The sequence below is a fragment of the Hibiscus syriacus genome, unplaced genomic scaffold, assembly GCF_006381635.1.
Source record: "Hibiscus syriacus cultivar Baekdansim isolate YM2019G1 unplaced genomic scaffold, ASM638163v2 tig00112536_pilon, whole genome shotgun sequence".
Taxonomy (NCBI): domain Eukaryota; kingdom Viridiplantae; phylum Streptophyta; class Magnoliopsida; order Malvales; family Malvaceae; genus Hibiscus; species Hibiscus syriacus.
This window is the reverse complement of record NW_024063361.1, coordinates 252,325-269,301: the sequence shown is the minus strand read 5'-3', so window position 1 is coordinate 269,301 and position 16,977 is coordinate 252,325. Positions and strand designations below refer to the sequence as shown.

The 16,977-nt window shown below is 35.2% G+C and overlaps 1 pseudogene; it reads left to right on the top strand.

Moving 5' to 3' along the window:
* Window positions 1–8,442: 8,442 nt before the first annotated feature.
* On the top strand, window positions 8,443–15,342 carry LOC120181842 (annotated as a pseudogene).
* Window positions 15,343–16,977: the final 1,635 nt, after the last annotated feature.

Genomic DNA, 16,977 nt, shown 5'->3' with positions numbered 1-16,977 from the left:
AGCGAAATGGTTACGCTGATCCAACTCCTTATACGATGGATGAGTCAAGGTTGAACAAGTTCTTCTGTAACATCCTCAATACTGGGTTAGTGACTAAATTGTAAAATCTCAGAATTTGGTGGTTAAAATAAAATGAATGAATAGTATAAAGATTTACATGTAAATTATTGTGTAAGATGGAATTAAAAGGAAGAATGAATGAAAGGACAATAGAGTAATTGCAAGGAAAAATAATTAAAGAAGGGATAAGTATGTATATAAAGATACACGTGGGTGGAAGGGGAGAAAACACCCAAGGCTTCCAGAGTTCTCTTCTTCTTATTTCTTCCTTCTGCATGTGAACCAAAGCAAAGGTAAGATTTCTGATTATTGAGTTTCTTGTTAAATTTAATATTGGGTTTTGATTATTAGATGATAACTAAGCTTAAGGAAAGCTTAAGTTATCTTAACATCAAAGGATGATGGAGTTAGGAGAGATTTAAGATTTGAAGTTCTTAAATGAAATCTTGGAATAGAGTTCATAACTAGAATTGAAAGTTAAATTTGACTTGTCATCAATCTAGTTAAGATATACGAAGTGTTAAAAGTGGAATTCAAACATGTTAAATTATTGATGTAATTCTTGAATTACATATGAAGGATAGAATTTGGAGGTTTAAGTTGAAATAAATGAGTATAAATTGGTTTAAGGATGTGTACTATAGTTAAGAATGAAAAAGAGGATTAAACATGAAGGATTTAATCCAAAATGAATGAATTTTCGGGTTCAAAAAGAGGATTCTAGGCAGAGTGCATCGATGCATATTCATAGTGCATCGATGCATCAAGGTTAAAACCCAGAAAGTGTTTGAAGGTGTATCGATGCACATGTTGTGCATCGATGCACTCTTTTAAAATAAAAGACCGAATGCAATTAGTGCATCGATGCATAAGGCATGCATCGATGCATCCCATTAATAATAAAACATCGAATGCATTTTATGCACCGATGCACAAGTAGTGCACGAATGCATTTTATGCACCGATGCACAAGTAGTGCATCCCATTAGAGTATATTAGCTATAATATTGATATAGATCCATATGTGATTATGTAGATATTAAAAGTAAGCTTATTCTGGAACGATCAAAGGATTAGAATCGAATCAAAGCAAAGCTAAGGTGAGTGCATACTATATGTATAGTATAATGGAATAAGACTTGTGATAAGTCTAATTCCTATATTGATTTTCATAGTACAATAGTTGTGAACATGCATACATGATAATTATTGTAATACATGCATAAGGCATATATATGTTCATGTGATTGGATAAATGATGTATATATATGAATAGATTCAAATACACATGTGATATGATATGTGATATGAGAACATGACATGAGCTACATGATCACAAGAGAAATGACATGAGCTACATGATCACAAGAGAAATGACATGAGTACATGAACATATGAAATATAAGAATAATGCCCATAGTATACGATATGAGAGCTATAGGTGTAATTGGCATGCCAAGAGTCGAGGGTATAATAGTCCTTCGGGATGTAGTGGTCCTACGGGACATATATGACAGTCCTTCGGGACGAATACTGAACTAAGGTTCGGTGCCCCATGAGGGAATTGATACGAGCTGTGGTGACAGCATTAGTGCACAACCTCAATGTACTCATATACCTCTATTCTCAATAATATACATGGGCAATTGAAATACAAAGTAAAGTGAAAGTGGTACAAGAAGGTAAGTTTTGTACATGCATGATATGATTATATATGTTATTGTGTAATAGATACATGCATATTGAAATGTCATGAAGGAAATGGTAAGAATGCATATTCATGAAGATATTGTTGCATATTCATTTATTGCCTCACTAAGTATATGACTTAGCGTGTAAGTGATTTACACGTAGGTACCAAGAAATAAGAAGATTCATAATAGAAGTGGCACGTACAACAACATTACTAAGAAATCAGATCATAAGTAATTGACAAAGTAGGTATTTTCTTGTGTATAAAGTGTTGGTATGTAATAAGTGGTTAATTACGAATGCTCTGATCGATTTTGTATTAAGTGGTCTCTTTTATGTAAATTAAAGTATTTTGTTTTAATGAAAGTTTTAAATTCCCGGGATTTTTCTTTAAGAATCAAAGTTTGAAAAGTCAATGTGACATCTCGGACTTGTATTCGGGTCGAATATGAGTTAGGGGTGTTACATCTTCTCATTATGAACTTCTTCTCGCTCATCAGACGAGTTCTTCTCATTATGAACTCTTCTATTGGAAAAGTGGATCCACATCCTTCTGTGATGGACGAGTGACGGTTGAACAAGTTCTTCTCATTAGGAACTTCTTCTCCCTCATCAGACGAGTTCTTTTCATTATGAACCCTTCCATTGGAAATATACATCCATCTCCTTCTATGATGGACGAGTGAGGGTTGAACAAGTTCTTCTCATTAGAAACTTCTTCTCCCTCATCAGACGAGTTCTTTTCATTATGAACCCTTCCATTGGAAATATATATCCATCTCCTTCTGTGATGGACGAGTGAGGGTTGAACAAGTTATTTCCATTAGGAACTTTTTCTCCCTCACCAGACGAGTTCTTCTCATTATGAACCCTTCAATTGAAAATGTTTGGTCCATCTTCTCTTTGAAGAATTTTAAACATGTAAAAAGTTATCAAATGTCATTGATATGTATTTAAAGTACCTGAAGGTAATAAATCGAAGGTCCTTAATTCTTTGTTGAGATCCACTTATTTCAATGGTGAAAAGATGGACTGAATCTTTGCTAAAATCCTCTCTTTGTATGAAATTGTGAAATGAAATCTTTGTTAACCTTTTGAATTTCTTTTAGACATTCAAAACTTGAAAAAGAATGAATGTGTATGCTCTTATTTTTGCAAATGTCTTAATATGCATGCATGATTTCATTTTAGTATTACGAACTCTATTGTTTCGTAAATTTTTGCTTCATTCTCTTTGCTGAGTCTTTGTCTTTGTTGAGTCTTCATCTCATGACAAATTGTTTCTCTTGCCCCTAAACAATTTTGCCCTTTAGCATTCAATTCCTTTACCCCCAGTTTCGAATTCTGAGTCTTTAAGTCTGAGCAACCTTTGCCAACTTTCAAGATCTATTCCCAAGAGATTATCTTGTTTGAGAATGTTTTTCTTCCTCTTTCATTTTCTAAAATGTGAAAAAGTTTGATAAAGAAGTTTTGAAAAATAGTGTCACTTATTTCGGGCTCACAATTAAAACAAATTTTAAAACAAGAGTTCATTTAATATTAAACAAGTCAGCTACTCTTTTAATAGATATTACGATTGAACCCCACGAAGAATCGAAAACCAAGTACATCCGTCCCTTTCAGGTATTGCCAACTTTTTTCCTGGACACTAAAGAACATATGTGAGTTTAAAATTTCATCAACCCCTCTATATGTTGTGCTCGTGGTAATGTTGTATAGAATATCAATTGTAACCAAATCAAATTCCTTTTTAACGAGTCAAGTGCTCAAAGTAATTTCTAAAACCCTAACGGTTTGATGCTCTTACGAGATAATGATTTACAATAAGACATATGAAAGCATAAAACATTGAAGTTTTAGGATATAATCAGATATGTTTGTATCTATCTTTTATTTAAATTTTTAAAATGATTAATTTATTATAGTAATGAGTACGAGAATATATCTTAATTATATGTTTATTGCAACATTAGATATCATTTATTTTTAAATAAAACTAAACTTTTACTTTAAAAAGATTTTAAGTTTTGGGTATATATACTAGTTTGGAGCATTTCCCTCTACGAAATATTTTCAAATTTGACAATAATTTATAATATTTCATGTGTTTTACTTTTGTTATTTTGAAGGGCTAATCACTTCTTTGCATACTTTGACTAAATACACACCAAATAATAAATAAGGACGCAATATTTTATGGTAAGAGGATAAATATATAAAATTTTAGAAAGTGACGAATTTATAAAATTTTATAGAGAATGAAAATATATTATCTAGAGAAATATAAAGAAAAAATCTAGAATAAATAAAAATTTAAAAAACCTATGAGGGATGACTGCCACCACTTTCTCCACCCTCGGTCCATCCTTACCAAGTAATGGGGATAAATATTTTTTTAATTATAATTGTTTTATTCCTTAATAGGAGTTTTATTAACATTAATCAATTTGATTTAAATTAGATAGAATAATTAACCCCCGTAAAATGTTGTTATAAGTAAACATTTAAAAATAATTTATTGAGCTTGAACTACTCGACTTCAGTGGTAAAAAAAATTAGCTGACCCTTATTCTCATATGTAATGAGGTAAGGGGGAGGTAGGATAGTAGGCTGCCCCCAACACCAGGTTTGAGAGCAACTTCCGTGGGAGACCTCCGAATTATGAATTGCCCTCCGTGGGACTTGATCCTACGATCATAAATCGAGGTTTCAAGTTTGAACACTATGAATGTCAGATGTATGAACGTTCAATGTTAAATGATTGGGAATTATCTCTGAATAGGTATTACCTTATACTTACCTAGATTAATGAAAAAATGATTTGTTGAGTTTGGACATGATATAATTCATGGAGGCTTATGAACTTTAATTCAAGGACAAAGGATAGATGATCGCATAGAATGTAAAAACAGGGGCAATTTTCAACAATAAAATTTGCTGGGAACTTAGATTTGGCCCACAAATGTACAAAATTTTGGGCCTTTTTAAAGTTATGCAAACCCTGTTGCTCTTAATCCCTTATTTCTATTCAGAAAAGACCCAGTGAAAATCACCTTCGATTTGTTAGACCCAATATCAAAATTCAACATCCCTTGGAACCATACATGCATTTCCATAATAGTTACCTTGATAAACGTTTCTTTATGTGACCCATAAAATGGCTACATGACACACTAACCCTAAATCATTTTGTTTCTTTAATGATCCTTCTTCATTATCGTTAACGTTAAAGCGCACATATCATCTTTTAATCATTGAAATTACTTAATAAGTTATACTTTTAAATACAACTGTTTCAGAACCTTTAAAAAGAATAATATCTTTTAACCATTGAAACTACTTAATAAGTTCTACCTTTTTTTATCCCTCATCAAAATCCAAATTTCATTTTTAGTTAAATACTCCTAATCTCCCAATCATTACTCTCGATTATTATCATCCAATCGATTAATACCCGTGGAAGTTACAAAGTTCTCTGCGGAAGTTACAAAATTGCAAAGCGGTTTTCAAAATCTTGGTGGTGATTTTCTTCGACCACCATCATGTTATTTTTAGTTACAGTTTATCATATTTACAATAATAATTTCTCTTGGCCCTTTTCCTTGTAAATGATATCATGACTACTGATATTTTTGGACTTTCGGTGCATATTTTTTTATTGGTATTGTTTTCGGGCTTTTTTCCCTACATACATGATTGATTGCTTTCTCGATGTCTGATTCCTTTGTTCGTTGGTTATCACATATATATGCCGGATGTGACTGTTGAGGGGAGATCAATTTTTCCGTTATCCATTTTGGTTCTTCTTCAGGTTTCTCTCATCAATGTCTGATGCTCGAAGCCGTTGGTGTTTCAATTTATGTATGTCGTTACTTCACTTGTTAATGGGTTGTTTCTTAGGTTATCTCTAAGCGATCATTATTATATTTTATATTTTGATAGTCATGAGTGTATTTGTTCAATTTATACTTGACAATACGTTTATTGACGTACCTTTCAATTAATGAAATAGACTGATTATTTAAAAAAAAATTGTTAACACTGTAAAAAAAATACTTTATTATTATTTTTAGATTTGTCGAACAAAATGAGCCTAATGAAATGAGCTGAATCAAATAGGTCGGATAATATGGGCTATTACGCTCAAACGCCCTAAAATCATTTTTTCAACTATTGCACCATTAACAAACATATTTTAAGGGTAAATCAACTAGACAGTTATTTAACTTCTAAAAAATTTACGAAATAACTCTAAAATTTTAGAAAGATTCTATTTTGGTCCTTGATTACATGAAGTAAAATTTTAAACCTAGGTTTAGGGCGTGACATAGAGATAATGATAGCGACGACAAATCAAAAGCGGTAGAATGACTATAAGAAAATAAGAAAAGGGTAAGGAAAGATAGACGACTTACCTCAAATTCATCAGAGATAAAACTGTCTTTAACCTAATATTTTTTTAACAAACTCGTGTCGATAAGTGCTAGAAAATATAAATGAATGAAATAATAATAAGATCGACAACAACGTGACATATAAGAATAAGGAGAGAAATTTGTATTATTTTTTTAATATGAATTGTGTACAATAATTTCTTTAAACTTTATATTTATTGATATAATGAGTAGATATCATATAAAACTATAATCCTAACGAATATCAAAGCCCTAATAATAAAATATATCAAAATTTTATTTAATACATAATATTCCGGTCATGATAAATATTTACATAAACAAATATTTATAATGATAATATATATGTACTCTATATAGATTTGGTTATAGGCGCCTGTTAAAATTAAATAAAAATAGGAATAACAATAAAAAAAAATTCTATTTTTGTTTAAAAAATCATTTTAGCTCCTATTTTATGGATATTTTGACTCTAATGTTTCATTTTAGGTCAATAAGCCCATAATACTTGACTAAATTGTTATGTTAGTCCCTATTTATTTTTTGAGCATTTTCACCCATAACGTTTCATTTTAGGACAAAAAAGAATCTATATTATGGATTGTTTATTAAATTACTATTTTCATTCACAGAAGGACTTTTTTGCCTCAATATAAAACGTTAGACCAAAAATGCTAAAAAAAAAAAGAATAAGAACAAAGTGCCTATTTAGTCGAATAGTAGAAGCATTTTCGTTATGCTATAAAAAAAATACTATAAGGCTTGTTATTAATATATATATATAATTATTTATATACGATTCACTGATCGAATAATCCAAAACCGATACTGCATAAATCCATTGTAAGAATGATCATGTTTTTATTTAATAACACCACAGCCAATTTTTTTAAATTAAAAATATATTATCTGACAGTAAAGTATATTTAAAAAAAAAGTTAAATAAGGAGAATGTTTTCAATCTTTAAAGCAAGCTCATACAACGAAAGGTTTTAAAAAATGAGACCCTACGATGTTATATCATATTTTATTTTAATTTTAATTTTTTGCTTAAATCTTAAAATATTATATGATATCAAACGAGAATCGATGTAATGAATATTGACCGGTTGCAAGCATATATTTTTCCCGTCATCTGATACCTTGAGATGGTCAAACTCGATAGCATTTTTACTAATGTCGCTCGCTTTCGGCAAATCCTAGAGGGCCCCTTCCTTGTTGATCCAGGTTGTTCATAACTCTCTAACCCTAATACTAGATTCTTTATATAAAACAGGATAAATTACGTATTTGATCATCTCAACTTTTTTAAAACCATATCTAATATTACTTTTTAATTTCATTTTGATCACTTATCGTTAAAGATTAACATAATTACCAGGACGAGCATGGGCAAAAGGGACATTCGCCTAGGTCCTCACTTGTTACTGGACTAAAACTATAAATTTAAAAGGATAAATTAATTATTTAGTCACTCGTTTATTATTTTATTTCAGTTTTGGCCATTCAATTATTATTTTTCTTCAAAATCATATTTAACGTTACATTTTATTTCTTTTTTTATTACTCATCATTAAAAATTAACATCGATGCTAAAGTGATGTTTTTAAATTATTTTTCACTTAATTAATCTTTAATTCATTTATTTTGTGATATTTATTATTAGGAGCTTAATTTATATATTCTCCCTATGTTACTAAAATTTAAAAAACAGACCTTGTAATTTCTGATGTGATATAATTTTATATTTGTTTTAATAATGATGTGTCATTATTTTACAATGACCCATCAATATTTTCGTTAACTTTTTTAATAATTGGTGACTAAAATGAAATTAAAGCATAATGTTAGATATGCTTTTGATTGTTGAATGATCAATACGAAAATGTATGAAAAGTTAGATAACTAAATATGTAATTTACTCTATAAATTTTTTTTTTACCTATTACAAATTAATTAATTATTTGTTACCAAATCGGTAGCGAGTGGGATGAAAATACGGAAGCTTAGGTGGGAGGGCAAATAAAAACTGACACGTTGCGAATAGAGAATAATTTAGAAAAAGGTTAAGAGAGAGAAGAGATAATTGATCAACGGCTGAGGTATTGCCATGTTAGTTTAAACCCAATGTAAATTGTTAGATCTGTCGAGGACTGAAGGGTTAAGATTCGGTCATTATTTAGCAATCAGTGATCTTGGCCGTTCATTAAGGCTTGGAGTGGGTGTCATTGATGATGAAATAGCGAAAAGAAGATGACATGTAGAGCACAAAAAGAGGAAAGAGAGAGATAAGGAGAAGAGGGAGAGAAGGGCAGTGAGAAAAAAAGCTAAAATCTTTCAAGTCTGAGACTGACAGATTGTTTCAACACCAGATCTTTGAAGAAAGCTATTTAAATTGGATTCTCGCCGGAGATTGTCACCTCACCTCTGTTTTCCGGCGTAGTACGGTTGATTTGAGACGATTCACTGATGAGTGATGCGATTGCTGTTGTTTCTGTTTCAACTGATTTACTATGAAGTAATTTACAGAGATGGATAGAACCAGAGAAGCCAGGAGAGCCGCTGTGGCTGCCTCTGCATCCACCACACAGGGCCTTTCTCGGCGGCGGCATAGAAGTAGCTCTATTAGAGATTCACCAGGTTTTTGATATCAGATCTGGTCTTCCATTTCATCTCTGTCGCTGTCTTTAAAGTTAGTTATTCTGATTTCGCTTGGTTTGTTTATCCCTTTTTGTTCGGTGCAGAGGATGATGGGCCGGTGGAGTTACAAGAAACGACGCGTTTAAGGGATCGAAAGAAGGATCGAGATCGAGAAAGGGAACGGGATAGAGAGCGAGATAGAGAACGGGAAAGAGAAAGAGAAAGAGAAAGAGATCTCTTGAGTAGAGCGAGTAAGAGAAGAAGAGGGGATAGATTGATAAGTAACAGAGAAGATGGAGCTGGTGGAAGTTCCGAAGAAAGTGTAAACGATGATGAAATGACGACGAGTTAGAAGGAGGGGGAACCACCGCAGGTGGAGGTTCTGCTCGGATGATTCCTCCAAACAACGTCGCCGGGTCGTTGTCCATTCACCATCAACAGCAACATCAGCACCGGAAGAGTTTTCCGGTACCGGTGAAAGTTATTAGAACGACACCGCCATCAGGCCCTTCTGTGACTACCACAACAACTACCTCCTCTACATGGAAGGCTGCCGATGAGATGATTGGCGTGTCGGTTCCTAGAAAAGCTCGGTCAGGTAGAGAGATGGAAGAGATCAACGAAATTCAGCTTTTTGTTAGCATATTCTACTTTGGAAGTCGCTGATTTGTTGTGATTATCCTTTTAATTTTTTTTACAGCTTCTACTAAAAGGTCTCATGAATGGGCATCAGGTGGCGGTGGTGCTGTTGGTGTAGTAGGTGGAGAACATATTCACCGTCAAGCTTCAACTTCGCCGGTGAGAACAGGTGTAGCTGGGATGCTAACATCCCCGTCGCCGGCTCCTGCTTCTCCATCTTCTTCCAATGTTTCTGCGAGGAAGAAGATTGTCAGTTATCTGGTTAATCTTTTGTTCTGCGCTTTTGTGGGTTTTCATTTGGTTCAAATAATTGACGAGAACTTGGTTTTTGATGTAGAAGCCTAACGGGGCAAAGCAAAGGCCACCCAAATTGTCGTCGAAATCATCATCTTCAGCACAAGAAGAGATTGAGATGGAGATTGCCGAGGTTTTATATGGTTTGATGAGGCAGCCACAAGTCCCATTGAAGCAAGATATAAATGGGAATGATTCAAGAGAAGTGAATAAACTCAGTAATGATTCTAAATCAAGAGTTTCTTCACCTATCTCCAACTCCACATCAACTATTCGTCAACCATCTTCCATTTTACCTTCAAATTCCTACTCTTCCGCTACTCCAATTTCTGCAATTGGTTAGTAACTTTCAGATTAGAAGAAATGGAAGCTTGTACCTCTTTTAGCAATTGGGAGACGGATTATGATTTGGGTATTGTTCTGTTTTGTAAATTTTTTTGCAGCTCCAAAGAGGAAAAGACCAAGACCAGTGAAGTACGAAGATGAAATTGCGCCGATAGCACCATCTCCTTCTGTTTTCCCTATAATGAACAATTCTGTTTCTTCTACTACCACTAAGGTTGAAATTGATCAACCTGCTAAAATTGAAGCTACATCTCCCTATTTTGAGAAGAACTCTCTATCCATGGCTGAAAATTTGATGAATTCTTCTCAAGTCGTACCTGCTTCATCAGAGCTGAATCAGGCTGAACCAATGAAGGACGTGAAGAGCAGTTTGGTACCAGATTCTAAGCCTTTGACTGAAGAATCTGAGAGTAGAGATCTGGGTATTTGTAAAAAAGAGGGGTCTCAATATCTTTTGAAGGGAACTTCTTCTCCTGCTAATAATAATCCTTCTTCCACTGGTCTCCGGTTGGATGATGAGCGTGATAATGTGACTGTGAAAAAAGCGTGAGCATTGCTTCCTTTGCTCATTTCTTTTATTTTTTAATGGGGGTGTTATAAGTCTGGAAAGCTTTGGTGTTTCAGGAATTCAACAGTTTATGAGATTGAGAGTCAGCGGGAAGAGAAATTTCAGATTGATCTGATGGTATGGATCCTGTTGTTAAAAGATCCAAGTTTCTTTTTTAATCTCCATCTAATTGATTCTTGACTATGGAATTCTTAGTTTCCCCACCGTTTTTTTTTCCTTCTTTGGTCTTAGGCTCTTCCTTCATCTAGATCATCACCAGAAAGGGACGATGAGATTGATTTTGGGGCTTCAGATCCTAAACCAATGACCAGAGATATGGAATTAGTGAGTCACCAAGTTGTCACATGTCTATCTGTATGATATCTTGTCATTAATGGTTTTTGGTTTGCTTCCATGCGCAGGAGATGAAGTCTACAGTTAAGGAAGATGATAAAAGAGTGAAAGTCGGGAAGGCAGATACTTCCATTGAAGCTGTTGATTGTAAGAAGCCCAAACTGATTGCTGAAGAAGCCGAATCAACTAATCCAGTTCTAAATAACGAAAGCAATATTAATCTTCAGCTTGATTTGAAGAAACTTAATAGAGATAGTGCCACAGGTAGTGTCTGTGCGAACAAGTTCAATCACCATGCACAAAAGCTGCAGCATCAACAGCCCGATATTGAGAAATCTGGTATAAATTATCCTATTCTCCTTTTCCTTGTAAACTTATCCTCTCTAGTTTCTGATTTGGATTTCTGTTATTGGACCAGCACAATCTGGTGTACCTTTGCCGATGTCATTGGCTAGCTGGCCAGGTGGACTTCCTCCAATGGGGTATAAATTGTTGATTTAATATCGGTTTTTTGTGCTTCTTTTGACATTAGATGATAAAAAACTTTGATTTAATATCTGGTTAATCTTTTGACATTATAGTGGGAGTAATGCGTTTTTTCTTTTCCTGAACAGATACATGGCACCTCTACAAGGTGTTGTATCCATGGACGGGAGTGCTGTATCTTCAGCATCTATTCAGGCATGTTACTATATTCTTTATGTTTGCCTTTTTTTATTATTATTTTAATTTTTGGTTCTAATCTATCTTTAAACTTTTGGTCTTTGCAGCCTCCGCATTTGCTTTTTAATCAACCAAGGCCAAAGAGATGTGCAACCCATTGTTACATTGCCCGTAATGTACACTATCACCAGCAATTCATGAAAATGAACACTTTCTGGCCAGCAGCACCTGGATCAGCTTCACTTTATGGACCAAAGACAAATCTAAATATTGTGCCCCCTTCAGAAATGAATGGGAACATTCCTGGGAGAGCTGTGAATTCTGTACAAGACAAGGGGCAGAGTCTTGCAATTTTCCCTGGTCATGTTGGTAAAGATAAAAGTTTGCAGGCTGCTACCAATACCGTCGATGCTGCACAGAGAAAGCAAATACTGCTCCAGCCAGCTCTACCCCCTGGGGCCCCCAGTAATATTCTGGTATGCTCTTGACTGAGACGACCTCCTCTCTTATCTATCATTTATTAAATAATAAATTCCTATTTCATATAAAATCCCACAATTATACCTGCCCTTAACATTATACAATAAAAGTGGCGCAAAAGCTCTATTTCAGAATCTTTTTTTATGGAGGCACTTGTGTAGAACTGACGGTAACACTTGTAAATGATTTATATATATATAATAATATAGGAAACATTTTAGAATTTAATTTCTTATTGCGTTTCACACTTTCTGTATAATGGATCGAATCTGTTTACTCTAAAATTCGGTTAACTATATGAAAATTTTAATTTCACTTTTCATTGTTGAATGTTGCGGATTAAATCTTAAATTTTAAAATTTTAAAACAGTTTCAATGTTGTGAATCATTTATAGGTATTAATGGTGTAAACACAAATAAGGTTGACTACTTGTTTTGATATTTTAAGGATATAACTATATCAGCTGGAGAATTGTTTTGATATTTTTTTCTTTTCGATGTGTTCTATTTCAGCATGGACCTGCTTTTATTTTCCCATTGAGCCAGCAAGCTGCTGCTGCTGCTGCTGCATCTGTGCGACCCGCGTCTGCAAAATCTCCTGGTACTAGCAGCACAACTTTGAGTACATCTAATTCTGCCTCAGTGAGTACCACCCCGGCTGGTGCAACTGCAGCCCCAGCAATGAGCTTCAACTATGCAAATATGCCAGGCAACGAAACCCAGTACTTGGCGATTCTGCAGAATAATGCATATCCATTTCCATTTCCTGCACATGTTGGGGCACTGCCTGGATATCGAGGGAATCATGCACAGCCTATGCCTTTTATTCCTGGATCTTTCTACACTTCCCAAATGCTTCACCCAGCACAAATTCAGCAGCAGCAGCAACAGCAACAGCCGCTGATCCAGTTACAGCAAAGCCAACAAGATCATCAGAACCCTAGCATGTCCAGTGGTGCATCATCCTCCCTGAAGCATTTGCAGAGGCCTCATGGAAGTGTGGTGGGTAGTGGCAGTGGAAACTTGCAAGTTTTTCCTACCCCGACAAACCAGTCACCTCATCTCCCACAGCTTCAGCAACGGCAGCAACAACCAAGTCAGCATGCTTCACACCAAGCTCGGCGCTTTGAGGGTGAATTAGGTGGCAAAGAAAGCCCATCCACTGCCGATAGCAGAGTATCTGGTGCTAAGATGAATATTTATGGTCAAAATTTTGCCATGCCCTTGCAACATCCAAGCTTCACTGTGATGACTTCTGCGCCATTGGGTGGTTCCACCAGTTCTGGTGGTAACCATGGGGAAAAGAAGCAACATACCCAACAGCCGGGTTCGAAGCCTGGAGTTGAGCGTCTTACATCTCAATCTTTTGCCATGTCATTTGCCTCCATTAATGGTACTACTACTCCTGGCCTTGATCTTCAAAGCCTTCCCGAGAGTACAAGGCAAGGCTATCAACAGATCATGGCAGCTGCTGAAGCTGCCCAAACAGCACAACAGAAGAAGAAGAATTATCATGCTTCTGAAGAAGGGAGTCATGGAACTAACGATGCATGTAGTGCTGAAGAAGGAAGGAACGCAATAGCTGGAAAGATTTCAGCTACTGCTGGGCAGTCCATTGCCTTCTCCAGGCCGGATCTTCCTGATTCGTCTGTTTCGACTCTTCCAGGCAACAATGTTATTGATAGTTCTGCCCGTACAATTAATCTTGGCTCTGCTTCTTCCAGAACGTCAGGTTCTGTTATGCCAGCTTTGATCAGTGGTGTAAATTCTCCTAATGCTCAGCAGCAACTTCAGTGGAATCTACAGCAGCAGCAGCAATTGCTTCAGCTTCAGAAGTCGCACCAATTTGGGACAGCTGCTGCTTCTCAAAGTAAGCTGCCGGCAACAAGTAGTGTAAGTGCTTATTATGATCACCTCTCTTCTTCTATGGCTGCCAAGTTTCCAAATGCTCTGTCCGCTTTTCCTCAAAATATAGCGCAAACAAGTAGCAGTCCAGTTCAATCTTCTCAGTGGAAGAATTCTGCAAGAACAACTGCTGCTCAAGTATCTCCGCTATCGTCTTCCACTTCTTCAACCCTTAAAAATATTTCCCAGCAACAAGCCCGGTCACAACAATGCCAATCAGATATTTCTTTTGTAACTAATCCTAAATCGACACAAAGTCAACAACATCCTAATAGCAATCCATCCCCCTCACCTCCGATGATGGTTGGCTCTCCCACAACTTCAATATCCAGGAGTGCTGGTGGTAGCCCGAAGACAACAGGTTCCACTTCTACTGGCAGCAAAGGTGGTCAAGCACCTAGTTTATCATCTCAGCAGACCAAGAACTCGCCATCAGTGCCTAGTCAGATGTCATCTCCTGTTGGTGGGAGGAGTGTACCTTCGGTCCTGGGAAATTCCCACCTAAGTTCATCATCAAATACGGGAACCAAACCCCAGGTGGTGCTACAGCAACAGCAGCATCAAAAACATGCAATGCAACCTGCGCAGCTGTTCTTCTCAAATGCTTACATGCAGCAGGCCCAAGCTCAACACTCACCAAGTACAACAGCTCCAAGTGGGTACTTTCTTCAAAGACACCGTAATGAGCAGCAGCAAGCACAGCCTCTGGGATCATCAACAAATTCAACGTCCATGTTGTCGTTATGTACTACAGTTACTCTTGCCAATACCACTGATCCTGTAAAGGCAGCAGCAGCTGCAGGCAATATGAAGGGAGGTGGCATAGCACCACAGGGACTTATCCATGCTGCTCAATTTGCTACTACGCAGTCATCTGGGAAGCCATATCAGGTTGTTCCAGGTTTGCCTTATGTCCATGCCGTTTCTGCTGCAGTTCAGGTGAAACCGGCAGAGCAGAAACAACCCGCGGGTGAGTAGAATTACGCCCCTTTGTGCTTCGTATTGCTATCACGTACCGTGGGGAACAAGATACAGCAGTGAAGAGGCTTGTGTTGCTGCTGCTTGTGGATTGTGGTGGTCAAAAAATGTTTTTGTTTTTTTTTGGGGGGGGAACACCTGCTTTTCCATCTACCGTGGGGAGTAATGGAGGTTCTTTTTCCTTATTTAATTTTTATTTCTCACTTGGGATTTTTGAAATTTCTAGAATAGATGAGTAGGCAAATATTTTGACATAAACATATATGCAACTGAAGGGTGTATATGTGTTGCACATGCCATTTAAGGGTAACTCTCTCCATTTTTTCCCTCTCATCCACTGTCTCTCCATTTCAATTCTGATTGTTCATTTTACTTGTATCAAACAGTGTTTCTTTTGGCAGGAACTACTGAAGTCAATAATTTTTTCACAAGAATAGAATTATTTTATTTATTTTTAATATAAATATTAACAGGATTATTTAAATAACCAAATAAAATCGTCTTTGTGAAGAAAAAAAATTAAACTCGAAGACAGGATTAGAGCATGTCGTTTTTGTAAAAACTAGAAGTTGTGGCATTATATCATATTGATAAAACAAAATAATGTAAGATAAATATTTTAATATTTGCGAGATACGTTTTTATTTTCTAAGTTTACCCTTGTCCTTCGTTAAAGGTAAAGTCAAACTCGTTTCTGTAAAAAGCGAAGCGGAAAGAAAGTAGGTTTATTACTTTTCCAAATTCAAACTCTATCTGCCCTGTAAGATTGGTGGGTCCCAAACCTGTTCAAGAACTGTCTTAATAGTTTGTCCCAAATGTACCCTTTATCTTTTGTCCAAAATGGGTGGGTCCCAAATTGTATATGTACTAGAAGGTAAGACATGCAGCTGCTCTCATCCCCACACGTGCTCACAACCTTTGTCTTGTCCCCCTTTTTCATGTATATAAAGAGTTTGAGCAATGAGTAGCAGGGGTTGAGATTTATTATTATTTTTTAAATTTTGAGTTCGAATATTAAATATGTGAAAGTATAAATATTTACAGTTAAATAATTAAAAATTTATTAAAAATATAATTTTAGCAATAATTTGTATAAAAATAAAATAAAAAATCAACAACTAGTTATCGAGTGGGATGAGATATTGAATCTTTTATGTAAGGTTAGATATTCAAATCTTGACGATTGTGAATGTAGTAAATTAGATTGAAAGATTTATCCTTACCTCTATAATATTCGATTGAGATTAATTAATTAATAGATCAAATGACTATAAAAAAAATAAAAATAAAAAAACAATATGGGCAATAAAAAGCAAAAAAGTGAGTTGAAGTTGCATAAGTCCAAAGTGGGGTTTTGCCGCTTTCTCCAAATTTCGGTGTGGATGTGGAGGTTGACCCCACCGATAAAGGACTTTGACCCCACCAATGAAGGCATTTTCTTCCACTTTTAACCCCGCAATTAAATATAATAAAATACTATTAGGTCTTTCATGATGTGGTGGTAATGGGCCCACTTCTCTAGAAAAGAAAATCTAGTGGGTCTAAGATTAACTCAATTCATTATTTTCAAACTATAAAAGGAACAACACTATTAAATAGTATCCCCATACCACCTTACTATTTCTAAGAAAACAAATACAATGCGAAATCTTTAAACATATTTTATCACTCACTTTGACTTAAAGTAATTGACTATTCCTTTTGCTTTGTATTTTTCCCCCGATGATGTCAGCAGAATACATATAAGTTATTAAACAGCTAAAACTTTTTAAGAATATTTTGGGATCTAAATGAATCAAATTTGAACTAATGACATTATATTAATGCTTATTTATCCGTATTTGAATGTGCTAACATTTGTTTAAAATTTTAATATCGCAGTTATATTCATTCATTTATTAAGGTGTTCATGTTTGGTTCATTTAACGTTTATCAATACATTAATTATTTGTATGTTAAAAAATG